Below are 17,844 nucleotides of genomic sequence, written 5' to 3'. Positions count from 1 at the left end.
TACAACCGATATCGCAAGACCGCAGGCAGAATGGAATTCTAGACAGGGGAATGGAGGCAAAGGCACTGGAATCGTTGAGGTACCAATTAGATGTGGCTATGAGCGGATTGGAGAGATTTTGGGATGGGTGGAGTTTAGGGTCGAACGTTACGCTGCATCCGAGGCAGGTTCTGAGGTGGTGGGGGAGCATAAACCTGAATGGACTGGATTTCCCCTGGGAACCTGCCCATCCAAATCCAGATGCAATGTCCCGCTTAAGCGAGTAGGGCCTCAGGCTCGTTCATCTATTAAGACCCTTGATTGACCAATTGATGGTCACTTAAGGGCCTTATGCTGCCCAGCCTCAATTTTTAGGCTGGCTGGAGTGGGTGCAGAAAAGGTGGGAAAATGACATTTGAAATTGGCACTTTTCCCCATCTCAGGCAGAAAAGGGGGCCAGGGGGTGGCCACACTCTGAAGAACCCCTGAGAATTGGGGAGCCCTGTTCCCCCTCATCCTCCACCTCGACCCCCACCTTGGAACATTGGCACTCCGAGTTTCTGGCTTGGCCTACCCCTGATGCCACGATCCCTACCCCCCCCACCCTCCCCGTGCCCCCAACCACTCTGGGCCGTACCCTCCCACTGCTGGGAAACCCACGACTTATCAAAAGCCCCAGGACTTGGTCCCGGGCAGAGCAATGCAATACAGCTTCTGGCCACTGCAGCGCTGCGCCTGGGCAGGTTGAAGAGCTATTGGCCAATTTAATTGCCTATAGCTCTCATAAATGGATTTCCTTCAAAGGTCGAACTGAAGTCCCGTCCACTGCCAATCAATGATCAAGTGTACATTAAATGGCAGTAGGAGTTTGAGAGTTGGCGGCTGCACGTTAGGTACCGATTCTCAGCACTTGCCATCCTTAAAATTCTACCCTTGGTGTTTCAAATGGCCTTCCTTATCAATCATTGTCTTATGGTGATATGGTGAGACACTGTGGTAATAGTAAAACTGCGGGACCACATGTTTTGAGAGAGATATTACCTGAGGTTGTGATTTTGTTCATGCAAGTGAACAAATAGCAACCAATCATGGAGAGTTGATGAACCTTTACTGCTTCTCAAGTAACAAAGGAGCTGCTTAAGTAGTACGTGCCCGAAAGCTTGTTAATCCAGCAACTGTGGGTGTAATCAAAGGCTGAGTGGCAGGAGAGGAGATTTCATTTCATTGGCCATGCTCTGGAAGTCCTCTTAGATCCATACTGGAGCCTTACAGGTACATTTCTGATGAGAAAATAAAGCTTTCAAGTCTGCAAGGGCGGCAAGCATGGGACGCACAACAGAAATGGTGAACTCTATGTCAAGCACCAGAAGGACCCAATGCGATTAAAAAGGAGTTGCTTAAAGAAGATATCAATATAAGGTATGATATTGCTGTAAATTACCAGCACAAAACATCAAGGAAAGTAGTCAAAAATATGTGACTAAACCAAAGAAACCGGAGACAAAATTCTTCTGACCCAATGGCAGTTCCAGGGCCCAAGGGGTCAGACAGAAGTGGGCATTCTAACCGGACCCGGGAATGCTGTGTATCTGCTCAGAATCCTGCAGGCCTCCAGTTTCAGAGTGAGCATGTGGCAGGCAGAGCTTCTACCTCAACTAGGACTTGCTGAATATCCTAAAGAATACTGGACTGAGGGGAAGGATTTCCTACATTGGAACTTGCCTCGGCCCTGTTACCAAGCAACCTGCACCATCCTCATGCTTGGCAGAGCATGGAGATACACAGTTTCCCTGCAGCCTAATGGCAAACCAGCTACTCTACACACCAACATATGAAGTAGGCTTTGTGAGAAGTACATAATGCACTGCAGGATGGCACACTGGGCCTTGGCAAGGAAAAATGGCAGTGATGATTGATGAGGGATTAGCCATTATTGAGCAAAGGTCCAGCATCTTATGTGTCTTTGCTATGCAGTTTTAAAGTGATGGGCCTGTTTTCAAAAGGGGGCAGGAGCAGTATTAGCCTATGCTATTATCAGTTCCCATTTTCCACATGATACTGGGATCCATAGTTTTTTGTTGTCATAGCTGGCGGTAAAGTAATATATAAGGTTGAAAGGTGGCACCGAGGTTAACACTGCTGACTCACAGCACCAGGGACGTAGATTCGATTCTCAGCTTGGGTCACTGTCTGTGTGGAGTCTGCACGTTCTCCCCGTGTCTGCATGGGTTTCATCTGGTTGTTCTGGTTTCCTCCTACAGTCTGAAAGACATGCTGTTTAGGTGCATTGGCCATACTAAATTCTCTCTCAGTGTACCTGAACAGATGCCGGAGTGTGGTGATCAGGGGATTTTCACAGTAACTTCACTACAGTATTAACGTAAGCCTACTTGTGACACTAATAAATAAACGTTATACTTATATTCTGGCTGTGTTAAATGCCTCACTGTCTTTTGGGTCCTGGCAGTTCTGCTTCCTACACAGAGTTCATCATCACCAATAAAAGCAACTTTAATACATTGCAGTCGGTCATCCATGTACCCTTAACATTTCTTCAAACTTTTCTCTCTCAAAATGTCTCTGTAGTATTTCAAAAAATGTTGGCAGGTGCATCCTCTTTCCAATCTTTTTTAAAAACTCTTCTGCTAAGTACCATTGAGGGAGTGATTTTCTCTGGTCATTCTATTTCAGTGACAACATAAACATGGGATAGTCTTTATTTGTTGCTTGCAACACCATGGTAAGAATGTTCGATAAGTACAGCTTTATAACTTAGCGACATGAACCTAGCAGAGGGAATCTTCCTTTAACAATGCTACTGACACATAGCAACCAGAGGGAATCTGCCCCTCCCTAACGCTGTTCCACCTACATTTGGTTCTGGACCTTGTGCTCTCCATAAAGTTGGAGAGAATTACAAGGATGTGATCTAACCGAAGTGTGATGTCTGCACAAGCTGCAAGAGCATTTGAAATTTACAGATCAAGCAGATTGATTCCAAGAAAATATCTGGCACATACTTTCTGAACCTTATAAAGTTATTTGATATATAATTTACCGCAGTGTGTTGTTCAGAGAGTTCTTAACGCTCAACACTTGGCCTGTCGCCTGCAGCAGAAACGTGGTTTAAATCTCACCTGTGTGAGTGGCAGCAGAAGGTTATAATTGGGAATGTACTCAATCTGCTTTCCAACCTGTTACAGTTGATGTGCCTTAGGGCTCTGTGCTGAGCCCACGTCTGTTACTGCCAAATAGCAACAACTTTCAATATGTGCTGAAGTTTACATGAGTGCTGATTATATCAATTTTAAATGCTAGCATGTGCTTTTCTAATACTGGAAATTGTCCTTGCAATTGCATTTAAATGTTCTTTCGCCATGTCTCATTGAAGGAATTGAGACGTCAATCTGTAAACATCATCACAAAACAAGGTGGTCAAAGTTTACTCTGACCGTACCAGCGTTATACAAAAAGAGCACCACAGTCTGTAGCCCCAAAAGTGTTTAGCAATGCACGCTAACCTTGCACCATTGCGGATCATATGATCAGCATGGGTCCATGCGTTGTATGCACTTAACTCACAAATGAACTGGCCTAACTGGATCACACGAGGTCAGCTCCGTCTTACAAATTTCAGGTGCTCTGAGCACATTTAGCTGAGAGCAGCAGGGTTGGAATATTGGATGTTCATAGCCTGTGAAAGGCTGTTGGCTACATGTTCTCTGTCAGGTGATTGACACAGAGGAGAGGCAGTGAGAGGGAAACATTTGGGGCTGGGTATTAGTTAGCATGTCAATCATGCCATGAGGCTCCCAGTACATGTACCAGGGATCAATACTCCCTCTAAGCTGCATGTGCATGGCTACCCAGCAATCCATATCATACCATGCAGTGAAACATACAGATCAGACGTAACAAAGAGAAATTAGAAGGAACATTGCCAGAAATTGCTTTTTTTATAGTGAGGTCATCCCTGGAATGCCCATTTGATACTGACATTATCTGCAGCATGGTGGCACAGTGGTTAGCACTGCTGCCTCACAGACCAAGGACCCGCGTTCAATTCCAGCCTCGGGTCACTCTCTGTGTGGAGTTTGCACATTCTCCCTGTGTTTGCATGGGATTCCTCTGGGTGCTCCAGTTTCCTCCCACAGTCCAAGGATGTGTGGGTTAGGTTGATTTGCCATGCTAAATTGCCCCTTAGTGTCAGGGGGATTAGTGGAGTAAATACATGTGGCTATGGGGATAGGACCTGAGTGGGATTGTGGTTGGTGCAGGCTCGATGGGTCAAATGGCCTCCTTCTGCACTGGAGGGATTCTATGATTATCAGACTGGAACACTGTTCTGGTAATCACACAAGGAGATTCCCAGGTGATTTTTGTGTTGACCACTTGTGTTGGCACCTGAGACAAATGTAAACCTTTGACCACCGTATCTGAAAATATGGGGTCCAGAGTCCTGATAAACTTTAACCACCTCATTTATGTGTTTCTAGACCTCCCATCCGTGGTAATCATGGTGTTGTTAGTCTATCAGCATAGAGTGGAAGCGAGTGGGATTAATGGCCCAACATTCTATGTTATTAGAAATCGCAGGAGTGGAATTGATCCATGTTAATGGCACATGCAGGGAATCAGCAGTTCATTCCTCAACATGCTCAATTCTTTTTTTCCTTTTGCTTCCAAAGAAAAGAGCATTAGGCAGTGTGTAAAAGGGCCACCGATGTACTGAGTGGGTTTTGCACAATTTGCAAAGGCCGATTTCACTGCCCACGTCTTTGAATCCAACACATTTTTTGTAGGATGCGGCACTTCAAAGGCATCACCTCTCAAAAGGTTTCATTCTTCAAAGTATCAACCCTCAAAATATCCACGGGGCAAAATGTTGTAATTGACTCAAATGTTATGTTTCGGGATTTCTCTCTGTCCTGCCATGTTGCAGGATCATGGAATGATTTATATTAAAATGTTACTGTTCAGTTAAATGTAGCTCTCAAGGGATTAAAATTCCCTCAGCTGCCTGAGGCTGGGTTGGTGGGGGGGGGGGGGGGGGGGGTGTTGGCTGCATCACTATTCTAAATAGTCAACTGATGGAATATTGTTTCTCATTTACTGCTCCACCTAAAACAATGAAAGGTGTTTCATCTTTCAAGTGAGTCAGCCACATCAAGGTGACCAAAATCATTTTGAGAACATCAAAAGATCTCTCCGAGAGATCCTCATGTGCAAGGGAGAGAAGGGGTGTGTGCGGAAGATGATTGAACTGACATTCTATTTTATAACTCCCAGACAGAGAGAGTCAGAAGTCAGATTGCCAAACTTCTCATCAAACTGGGAAACAAAGACAGGGAAACATGTTGGTCAGGAATGGAAAAGGTGCAAGAGGAATCTCATTCATCTCAGACTCAAAGTTGGAAAGTTGGTGAGGGTGAGAGAAAGGGCGAGCAGAAGCTGAGACTGTGAGGGAAATCAGCACAGAATGGGCACTACAAAGTTGAGTCTCGCACCGAGGCATCAGACTGGAAATTGAACCTTGGGGACCACTTTCAGAAAACTGGCGAGATGCCAATGGAGCAATGTGAATTGGAGGGGGCCAGCCCATGTTTGTGCAGAACCAAAAAGAGCAAATTTTGTCCTTGATCAGATGGGCAGAGAGAGAGTTGAACAGGGATCTCAACATTAGCATCTGAAAGATGCCATTGTTTTCACCTCTCCAATCCAAAAAAGAAATCACCATTCCCTGTTACCTGTTCTTTAGGCAAATTTTTATTATAGGAATACAGGAATGTTGGCTATTCAGGCCTGTGGGCCTTTTCCACTACTCAGTTAAAACATGGTTGATCTGCATCCTGTTACAATCTCAGTAGAGACCAGTGACGTTTTCATAAAAACACATGAAAAATGAAATCCCAGTTACTTACTAAAAGAATAAAGCCACAAGATTCCAAGGTTTAAAACAGAAACATTTTATACTATGCAAGAATCAACAATCAAACACTGAATACTATCTCTCCTAACAGCTAGAATTAACATGCATTAAACATGAAGGAACAGGCAAATCGTGGTTGAATGTAAACTATAAATTGGACATTAAATGGCAGATGCAACTAGGACGGATCTTATGAATTGATTCAGCAGTCCACTTAGATCTTGATGATCACACTCAATCACAAAGTCCTTCAACCTCTTCCTCACAATGAATTTCAGCTCTAATCCTTCTAGGAGCTAGTCTGATCCCCAGCTGGCAGCAGCACACAACTAACCTGAGTTCCACATGTACAGTCTTCACCACAAACAGCACACATCAGCAGAACCTGCTCAACTCCATCTGGATGTGATAGATCCACCAATGTTATCTTCTGCAAAAGAAACAACTACAGCAACTTATTCTTATCTTCTGGATCTAGATTCTGCCTCTTCAACTTGCCCATTCTGCACCACTGGACTCACCAACTGCTATTGCTCAGCTTGCCCTGATTCCTTTTATATCTTTCAAACAGATTCGGTTTTCCAGAAGTTTTGGTTTAAAAAGCTCAGTTTGTTTTTGTTTCCTTAGTAACACGTTGACCCATTCTGTTTCCCTTTCTGTTCCCTTTTTACTGAAATTTCTGTTCTGGTTAGGGTTAATTCAGTGCCTCAGGAAATACAAATTAACTTTAAAGACACAGATCACCACACAACCTCAACTTTATTGACCCGTTGTTCTTTATATCTGTTGATAACTTTACCCAAAAATAATCTTAATTCTGAAAATTTAAACTGGCCAAGCATTCACAACCTATTTGAGGCAGAGAGTACCAGATTTCCAAAAGCCTTTGTGTGAAGAAGCACTTCCTAATTTCACTAACTCCTCCTCAATGGCTTGACTCCAATTTATTCTTGCATCAGAGGAAATCATTTCTGTCCTTTTATCCTATTGAATCCCTTTATTATTTTAAATACCTTGGTTAGATAACCTCTCAAACTTCTGAACTCAAGGGAATACTAACCAAGTTTATGCAACCTCACCTTATAATTTAAGCCACTAGGCCCTGAGTTATTTCTGGTGAAACGTGCCATAATCCTTCCAAGGCCAATATATCTTGCCTGAAGCTTACTGGTGAAATCTGAATGCAATATTTCAAATGGGGTCTGCCCAGGCTCTGTTTAAGTTACACATCATTTCCTCACTTATGAATTCTAACCCACATGAGATGAAAGCCAAAATTTCATCAGTCTTTTTGATTGCCTTTTGTCTCTGTGTGCTAGCTTTGAGTGATTAGTGCACCCAAATCCCTTTGCTCCTCCACAGTTCCTCGCCTGTCAGCATTAAGAAAAGAAATTGACCTGCCTTTCTCCGATCCAACATTTGTTAAATTCCCTTTAAATCTACGAGGCCGTATTCCATTCTGACTGCCTGCCAGAAACAGTGTGATCACAAGAATATCACAATATCCTAAACCCACTGATGTTTGGGTGGGACCTTGAAATAGACTGACTGTGTGACTACTGGAAATCACACAGGAGCTTCATTAGGCCACGTGAGTCAAGGTGACATGGTGGCACAGTGGTCAGCACTGCTGTCTCACAGCACCTGGGACATGGGTTCAATTCCGGACTTGGATGACTATCTATGTGGAGATTGTACATTCTCCTCGTGTCTTCTGCTGGGTGCTCTGGTTTCCTCCCACAGTCCAGGTGCGGGTTAGGTTGATTGGCCATGCTAAATTAACCCCAGTGTCAGAGGATTAGCAGGGTAAATACGTGGGGTTAGAGGGATAGGGCCTGGGTGGGATTGTTGTTGGTGCAGACTCAATGGGCTGAATGGCCTCCTTCTCCACTGTAGGGATTCTATGATTCTTAAATCTGGCGCAATTTTGAAGTACCAATGATCAGAGTTTGCCAATTAAACATGCTTTTATGTTTTGATGCTGGTCAGATGTTTCACAGAAGATTTGTAAATGTTTTAGTGGGATCATTAATGCTCCTCCTAACCCCATTAATTGACAATAATAGTCTGGAAGAGGAGTTCATAGAAAAGTTTTGTGACTGTTTCCTGGAAGAATATGTTGTGGATCCAATGAGGGATAAATCTTCACTAGATCGAGTACATGCAATACTATCAGTAATCTCATAGTAAAAGATCAATAAGAAAAAATGACCATAATGTTTTAAAATTCATTTTTTATGGGATGTTGACATTGCTGGCTAGGCCAGCATTTATTGCCCATCCCTAATTGCCCTTGAGAAGGTGGTGGTGAACTGCCTTCTTGAACCGTTGCAGTCCCTGGGGTGTAAGCGGAGAGGGAGTTTCAGGATTTTGACTCAATAATACAAATGAAATTATTGTATTAAGTTTGAAAATGGCATACTTCAAACAAAAATCTTAAATTTAACAAAGCCAATTACATAGGAATGAAGGAAGATGTGGCTAATATTGATTGGGTGAATAGATTAAAAGATATGGTGGTAACTAAACAGTGATAAACATTTAAAGCAACAATTGAAAATGTTCAGCAAAAAAATCATTCCAATAAAAACCAAACACTTGACAAAAACATTCGTCCATGGCTTACTAGGGAAGTTAAGCTTAGTGTTAGATTAAAAGCAGTGCCTCATATCGTTGGCAATACAGTAAAATGCCTGAAGATTGGGAGTGTTTAGGAACCAGCAAAGGGTGACCAAAATGTTGAAAAAAAGGGAAACAATAAAAAAATGAGAGTAAACTGGCAAGGAATATAAAAACAGATAAGAGTGTATGCAAGTTTATACAAAGGAGGAGAGTAACTAAAATAAATGGTGTTTCCTTAGAGGCAGAGATTGGAGAAATTATGATGGGAATGAGGAAACAAACAAATATTTTGGGTCTGTCACCACAATAGAAGACATAAAATACATGCAAAAATAAAATCATAGCAAAGGAGCTAATAAGAATAAGGAAGTGAAGAGAATTAATAAAAGCAGAGAAAAATTGTCAGAGAAACTTAAGGGACCAAAAGCCAACATATCTCCAGAGCTTGATGGCCAACATCCTCAATTGGAAGTTAGCAAATGTAACTTCAATATTCAAGAAAGGAAGGAGAGAGAAAACTGAGAACTGCAGGCCTCTGAGCCTGGTGGTAATTGTATTGTACGAACAGAATAGACAAGATGCAAATGTTGTGTGGAGGGGAGATACAGCAGACCCCAAAACAGGCGACCTAATAGTTGCAGAAAGGGAATTAATTTACAAATGTTTCCAAGTTGTATTTGCATACCCAAAAGTGTTAAAGTGTAGGAAATAGCAGCTGAATGGAAGGCAGACTGTGAGACCAAACCCTGTTTGTCTTTAGTGACGTAGCAAGTTAAACATACTTTTTTAAATTTCAGTATTCACGATCAGAAAGGTCAGCAAATCATCTAAAGTTGGTAGAAGGTGCAGGACGGCTACTTCATGATTTTTGTGGCTAAATTTAAAACAGAATGCAAATAACTGTTCTAAAGTTGACGAATATGGCAAAATAATCCCCAAGTATTCACATGCACTCTACAAACAGAAAAGATGTCAATCATTTCAGAAAAGGTAGTGCTAATCCTTGATCATCATGGACTACAAGTTCAGAAATTAAGGTGTCACTGATGTGAAGGGCTGTCACTGAGTTTGTTCATTGGCAGCAGCTTTAATGAGTTTTGCTGTATTATTATATACTAAAAATGAAATGGATCTTCAGAAGTTGGACTTTCTATTAAATGCCATGAGAGTCTTTAAAATTGCTGAAAGCTCTATCCCATGGACTAAGAATACATAGAGAAAGTATGGAGGAGTAAAGATTTTGGAGGATATGAAAGAGATGAGTAAAACAGCGGCTCAGAAGAAAGGGGCAGGTGAGGGCAGGAGGTACTTGTGTTATAAAAAGATCTCTCTAAGGGCAGGTTCTCTGCTCATTTTTCCATGTCTCACAATCTTGTGCTTTTCTCTCACTTGCTCAGAGGAGCCTCGTACTTTCAATTTCAAGTTGCCTGGCGTTATCATTCTCTTTCTCCCTCTATGTGTAAATCACTCTAATCTTCCCTTCAATCACCTCTTTCAGCAATGAGCTCAAGCCTATGACCAATCCAACCTTGGTGCTTGTTTCTGTGGAGATGGAGTAGCTGGTAGACACAAGTTTGAATGATTAGACTGTGATGGGAGCACACCTCACATTTCTATATATCATTGTTCAGTAATTTTAAGGTAAAATAGCTTTAAAATCAGATGATTTCTTTAAAAGTGCATTTAGATTTAATGGAGTAAGACAATAGATAAATTATTTTTGGGGGGATGGGTGGCTTGTTGGTTTCCAATAGTCTTATTGGTTGTCTATGTTTACAGATTGATCACGTGAACTATTTTATTGTGACTTTGAAATGCTTAAATGGATATATGAAAATTGGAGATGACTGAGACATTGGATTCTTCTCAAAGCCAAGCTATTTGATTTGTGAGTCAAATTCAAAAGTAAACAGTAAGGCTGGTGTTCAACTCTTCAACCTGAATAGTAAAATTTAGAAATAACATAATTGCTTGTCCAGCGGGAGCAAATTCCTTTGATCTTGTGTGATGCAATCTGCATCTGCGACCCTGAGGGTTGCTCTAATAAGTGTGGGATTTCCCTGTTTTATCAGTTCAGTGTTTGAGTTCAAGCTGCAGCTTTCAACTCTGCTTCAGTTCCTGTGATTAAGATTCAGACTCCATATAGTAAGCAAGAATATCACCTTACCCATGTGCAAACATTGCACTGCTATAGCAAACCTTTGAAAGCCTACATCTTCCAAAAGTCTTGTAAATTATCAGACTGTGTAGATAAATTTGTGTGGTCTGCTATTCTCCCGGTATTGTCAATATAAATATCTGATGTGTATATTTCTCCTTCTGACCACAATTAGTTCAAAATGCTGAACAGTCTTAGCCTTTCAAGGGCACTACATCAGTAGTTGGTGTTGTCAATATATATTACGTGACGAATTGAAAATAATGGTATCAACTAGCATTATGTGGCAACTTAATGGTTCTCAGATTAAATCCAAGCCATTTATCAGTTGAGGGTAACAACACTTTTGGCAAATCATCAAGTGTCTATAGAAAGTGGTAGAGCTGTGAATAAGTTGTAGCCATGTTTAGTTGTCCATTGTTGTATAACAAAAGCAAAAAACTATAAATACACCCGAGAAGTAGATAAGACAAAGGTTTATGCATGATGTAAGCAGTGTGATGTAAAACCCAAAGGAGAATTTGACAGGACAAAAGAAATCAAATGAATGCTCCAAGGGAAACTCCAAAATATATGCATTGAAATAACAAGATAAACACTAAATACTGATAAGTCAAAATATGATATGATATGATTCTATTAGGGGGGGCTTCTTTTCTATTAGGGGGGGCTTCTTCACGCAGAGAGTGGTGGGAGTGTGGAATGAGCTGCCGGATAAAGTGGTAAATGCGGGGTCACTTTTAACATTTAAGAAAAACTTGGACGGGTTCATGGATGAGAGGGGTGTGGAGGGATATGGTCCAAGTGCAGGTCAGTGGGACTAGGCATAAAATGGTTCGGCACAGACAAGAAGGGCCAAAAGGCCTGTTTCTGAGCTGTAATTTTCTATGGTTCTTTCTATGATAGAGAGGCCAGAAGAGCAATAGATTAGGAAAAAGCCAGCAAACTGTCTTTAAAGGCACTCGGATTAGCAATTATGCACACACCAAGTTAAAGTGCATCTGATCAGCTGGCAATTGTCCCCTCTTTCCTGCAACTGTGGACCTTCTCTCATTCAACAATTATTCTGCCCCCTTGCCCTCCTACAAACAAGATTACATCCTCCTCACTTCAAACAGTGCAAGCTGTGTGCACCTTTTACCCCTTTCCCCATTAATAAGTTATATAACGTTTCCTCTCCAAGCAAATTTTAAACACCTCCTACACAACCCCCTCCCCTCTGCCCACCCCCCCCCCCCCCCCCCCCCCCGCCCCCCCCACCATCTCCTTCCATATTAAAGAAGAAGCCATATGCCTGGAAGTCAGTAATTGTAAGTAGCCAGCAATAATCAATAATCCTTAAACACTGACCAACCAGAATAACTGGCAATCTCCTCCTGACCCCAATACTCCATTGACTGCAGTGTTTCCAAATTTCCTAGCCACCAGTAACTGATTGCATCTGTCCTTCTGTGATGGTTTCCTGTTATACATCTCAATCCCTCCATCCTACTCCAGCTGACTTGAATTTCCCTTCTGCCATACTCGCTTGCCCTCCCAATCCTTCTCCTTACCTCTCCCTTTTCCTGTCATCCCGCAGTATTTTCACTCTCCTTTGGACTGTTCCCTTCCCCTATCTACTACCCTCCTTTTGTCTTCTTTTTCCACCCACAGTCTGAAAGATGTGCTGGTTAGGTGCATTGGCCATACTAAATTATCCCTCAGTGTACCCGAACAGGTCCCGGAGTGTGGCGACCAGGGGATTCTCACAGTAACCTCACTGCAGTGTTAATGTAAACCCACTTGTGACACTAATAAATAAACTTAAAACTGAAACTATAAATGCCTGACCTTTTCTCCGCTCCTCTGTGCTCCCCATTGGTTCTGTTGTCTCCCACCTTCTAACTTGACTTGGTCAGAAACTTTCAAATTCTTTACCACACATGTGCAATGATATGGGAGATTAATAGCTTGTTAATAAATTTGATTACTCATTTTAACCTGAAAGATGGAATAAAACCACGCAGACCAGATATGATCTAGTCTGTGGTTTTATTCCATCTTTCAAGGTTGGTGGAAGTGTGTAATGTGCAATGTAAGTGGGTGACAGTAGCGACAAGGGTAATTGTTCATCTTGTGGTAGCCTATTCCTCAAACCAATTTGTACATACAGATGGAAAGGCTCTGCTACTAGAATCTAATCCTTGCCATGAACCCAAAATAGTTGAGAGGAAGCTAACACTATAACCTGGTCTACTCCACCTGTATTAGTCATTATGATTCATGTGTTCAAACAGACAAGTAGACAACTGATAGTGATCAGTTCAAGCTCTACACAAAGTGGCAGACCTTCAAATATAAAAATAAACGAGATTAGTTATTCATCATTATATGCAATTATTACATGATTTTCCAAACGTGTGAATCACTTATTTTTAATCTGGGAAGATAAATTTGCATTTATATAAACCTTACCACTGCTTTCACAAACGGTTTAAAATAAGGAAAATGCAATGTATTAGTTTTATATGCAATGATTGTTATTATTCAGCCAAGTGAACAAATTACTTAACCCAAAGTGGGACTGTTACGAAAAGCATTTACCCTTGTGCTAATTAACTCATTTAAAAATGACCAGAATGAATATCTGATTGAGAACAGGATTGAACAGGAAACTATGGGTCGGATCTTGTCCCAATTTGGGACCGCACGAAGTCAGGCAGGATAAAACAAATGGAGCATGGATCTGGAACCCCTGCGCCCATTTCCATCTCTGGTTTTTTCAGTGAAGCCTCCTTCCCAGAACCCTGGTCCTCACTTTTCACCCCATCAGCCTCTGCATTCAAAGGATCATCCTCTGCCAATTCCACCTAACTCCAGCACAATGCTACCACGAAAAAAAACATATCTTCCCCTCACCCACCCCGGCAGTATTCCACAGGGACCACTCCCTCCATAACACCCTGGTCCACTCCCCCTTCAACTCCAGCTCCTCATCCCCTTCCCATGGCACCTTCCCTTACACTCATAGAAGGTGTAACACCTGCTCCTTCACCTCCTCCCACCTCACTGTGTGTGGTGAACCATCGTTGGTTCCCACTGGATAGTACTGAGCCAGGGTCTGGCCAGTACTACAAGGATGTAGATATGTTACTGTTGGGTTGTGCTACTTGTTGCTGTTGGGGTTAGGGTGGGGTTGTTACACCTTTGTACTGTAGTGTTGTGGTACATCCCAGTCGGGCTCCGCCTCCTGGGAGAGGTATAAAGGTCCCTGCTCTGGCTGGGACCCCTCAGTCTGGGATCGTGTATATAATTATTGGCTGCTTCATTACAGTAAATAAAAGCCTTTATTTCCCGAGCATCTAGCCTCGTGTTTGATAACGCGCATCAATTTTATTTACTGTTGTTAAACTCTCGTCGAAGAAAAAAAAGAGTATGGAGCAGATCCTGAAGCCGGAATGCCTTACACTAGATCCACGTGCGGTGGGTGCCTCTAACACCTTCGACCACTGGCTGAAGTGCTTCGAAGACTACCTGGCAGCCTCCGCAGCGGTCACCGCAGATGATGACAGACTCCGGGTCCTCCATGCGAGGGTAAGCGACACTGTCTACCTCGCGATCCGTGCGGCCACCGATTACACAAAGGCCCTCGAGCTTCTGAAGAAGCGTTATATCAAACTGCCCAATGAAATACATGCTCGTTACCTCCTAGCCACTCGACGACGGCAGTCTGGCGAAACGATGGAGGAATATGCGAACGAGCTCCTACAGCTAGCCAGGGGCTGTAACTGCAAAGCTGTGTCGGCTGAGCAGAGCATGAACGACCTCGCCCGAGATGCGTTTGTGGCGGGAGTCGGATCGTCGTACATTCGACTTAAACTATTGGAGAAAGGTAACCTTAACCTTACCCAGGCAATCGAGCTAGCGGAGATGCTGGAGATGGCCTCCAAAAGCTTAGTATTGTATCCGGAAGACCACGTGGAGACAACGTGGCAGGAGCAGTCGCCTATCCCTCCTCGTCCATCGGGTTCGAAATGCTGCATAATGGCGTGCTCACACTCGGGCCAGACGATGGCAGCAGCTCCGGGCGGCCCGCGGTGTTACTTCTGTGGGGGAGCGAAGCATACTCGGCAACGGTGTCCCGCTAAGGCTGTGTTGTGCTCCGCCTGTGGTAAGAAAGGGCACTATTCGAAAGTGTGCCGATCTAAATCTAGGAACGGCAGTGCGGCTTGCGATTCTTCAGAGCTCGGCTCTTCGTCGTCGAAATCATTGAGGGGTTCGTCCACGTGCGAGGCCAGGACGACGCCATTACGGTCGACGGAGTCAGAGGTGTGTGACCACCAGGGGTCGCTGAGTTTGGCGCCCTCACCCACGTGCGACCTATGGGAGCGGCCATGTTGGTCGGCACCGACCGCGAACGACCAGCAGGGGCCCTCCTCATCGACTTCAGCTGCCTGCAGTGGCGCTCATGAACCAATGGTGGCGTCGATCATCCTGGACCAGGCCAAGCCTCATAGACTTGACAAATCTATGATGAACATCCAGGTAAATGACCACGTGATTTATTGTCTGTTTGACAGCGGGAGCACTGAGAGCTTTATCCACCCAGACACTGTGAAGCGGTGTGGACTCCGGATTCAACCTGCCAAACAGACAATCTCTATGGCATCAAGGTCCCGGTCTGTCACCGTGCTAGGGAGTTGCGTGGTAACTTTGACAGTGCAAGGCACAGTTTACGAGCGTTTCAAGCTCCTAGTGTTGCCGTACCTTTACGCGCCAATACTTCTCGGACTAAACTTCAAGGTCCACTTGAGGAGTGTAACCCTACAGTACGGTGGGCCACTTCCTTCACTGGCAGTGGGAGAACAGCAGCAGCCTCCAAATTGCCCAACGCGCCCCACCTGTAGCCTCTCGCGCTGAAGATCACCACACCCTCCCTGTTCCAGAATCTTGTGCCAGGCTGCAAGCCCATCGTGACTAAAAGTAGGCGTTACAGCGCTGAGGATCGGATCTTCATTAGATCTGAGGTTCAGCGGCTCCTCAAAGAAAGGATCATACAACCCAGTGCTAGTCCGTGGAGGGCGCAGGTCGTGGTGGTCAAGAGTGGGACAAACCCCGGATGGTCATTGACTATAGTCAGACCATTAATAGATACACGCAGCTGGATGCGTATCCTCTCCCGTGCATATCTGATATGGTCAATCAGATTGCGCAGTACCGGGTGTTCTCCACCATAGACCTCAAGTCTGCCTACCACCAACTCCCCATTCGCCCAGAGGACCGACAATACACGGCTTTTGAGGCGGATGGTCGCTTGTATCACTTTGTCAGGGTTCCCTTTGGTGTCACCAATGGGGTCTCGATCTTCCAGCGTGCTATGGACCGAATGGTGGACCAGAACGGGCTGCGGGCTACCTTCCCGTACCTGGATAACGTCACCATCTGCGGCCATGACCAGCAGGACCACGACACGAATCTCCTGAATTTCCTACGCACTGCGTCTCGCCTGAATCTGACCTACAACAGGGAGAAGTGTGTGTTTCGTACGCGCCGTTTAGCCATCCTCGGATACGTGGTGGAAAACGGGGTCATTGGCCCTGATCTAGACCGTATGCGCCCCCTTTCTGAACTTCCCTTGCCTGCTAGTGCAAAAGCACTGAGAAGATGCTTAGGCTTCTTCTCTTAGTATGCGCAGTGGTTTCCCAATTACGCGGACAAAGCCCGTCCGCTCATTAAGTCCACGACTTTTCCCCTAACGCCAGAGGCCCGATTGGCCTTCGATAAACTAAAAGCTACGATGCACGCTGTTGATGAGTCCATCCCCTTTCAGGTGGAGAGCGATGCATCTGATTTCGCCCTGGCCGCCACACTTAACCAGGCGGGCAGGCCCGTCGCATTTTTTTCCCGCACCCTCCAAGGCCCCGAAATCTGGCATTCAGCGGTGGAAAAGGAGGCCCAGGCCATTGTGGAGGCCGTCAGGCACTGGCGCCATTACTTGGCGGGAAAACGGTTCACCCTGATCACGGACCAGCGGTCCGTGGCGTTCATGTTTAATAACACGCAGAGGGGCAAGATCAAGAATGACAAGATCTTGCGGTGGAGAATTGAACTCTCCACCTATAACTACGACATCATGTACCGTCCAGGGAAACTCAATGAGCCCTCGGATGCCCTCTCGCGTGGAACATGCGCCAGTATACAGGAGGACCGTTTGCAGGCTCTCCATAATGACCTATGCCATCCTGGGGTCACTCGGCTCTACCACTTTATAAAAGCCCGCAACCTGCCCTACTCGGTGGAGGACGTCAGGTCCGTAACAAGAAGCTGTCGGGTTTGCGCGGAATGCAAACTGCACTTTTACCGACCTGACCGGGCACATTTGGTCAAGGCCACTCGTCCCTTCGAGAGACTGAGTGTCGATTTTAAGGGCCCCCTTCCCTCAACAGATCGGAATGTGTACTTCCTCAATATCATTGACGAGTACTCTAGGTTCCCTTTTGTTGTTCCCTGCTCTGATACATCCGCTGCCACGGTTATCAAGGCATTCCGTGATCTCTTTACCCTGTTCGGGTACCCCGGCTACATTCACAGCGACAGGGGCTCGTCGTTCATGAGCGATGACTTGAGGCAATTCCTGCTCTCATACGGGATTGCCTCTAGTAGAACCACGAGCTACAACCCTAGGGGTAACGGACAGGTGGAACATGAGAATGCTACAGTCTGGAAGGCTGTCTTACTGGCGTTGAAGTCAAAAAGTCTTCCAGTCTCCCGTTGGCAAGAGGTGCTCCCTGATGCGCTCCATTCTATTCGCTCACTCCTGTGTACGGCAACCAATGCTACTCCCCATGAGAGGATGTTTTCATTCCCTCGGAAGTCTTCCTCGGGGACCTCATTACCGTCTTGGTTGACGTACTCAGGACCCGTCCTCCTGCGGCGACATGTAAGGGCCCGCAAGTCCGACCCGTTGGTCGAACAGGTCCATCTCCTCCACGCCAACCCTCAGTATGCCTATGTGGCATACCCTGACGGGCGAGAGGACACGGTCTCGATCCGAGACCTGGCGCCAGCAGGGGACGTAGCAACCCCTGTCGCTCCCATACCCCCTGTTACAAACCCCTTAACTCTTGTTTCTCCCCCGGACAAAGCGCGGGCAGCATCGGGACCATTGCTTAACCCT

Source organism: Mustelus asterias, chromosome 5, assembly GCF_964213995.1.
Source record: "Mustelus asterias chromosome 5, sMusAst1.hap1.1, whole genome shotgun sequence".
Taxonomy (NCBI): Eukaryota; Metazoa; Chordata; class Chondrichthyes; order Carcharhiniformes; family Triakidae; genus Mustelus; species Mustelus asterias.
The sequence above is the reverse complement of the archived record's forward strand: the minus strand, read 5'-3'. Positions refer to the sequence as shown.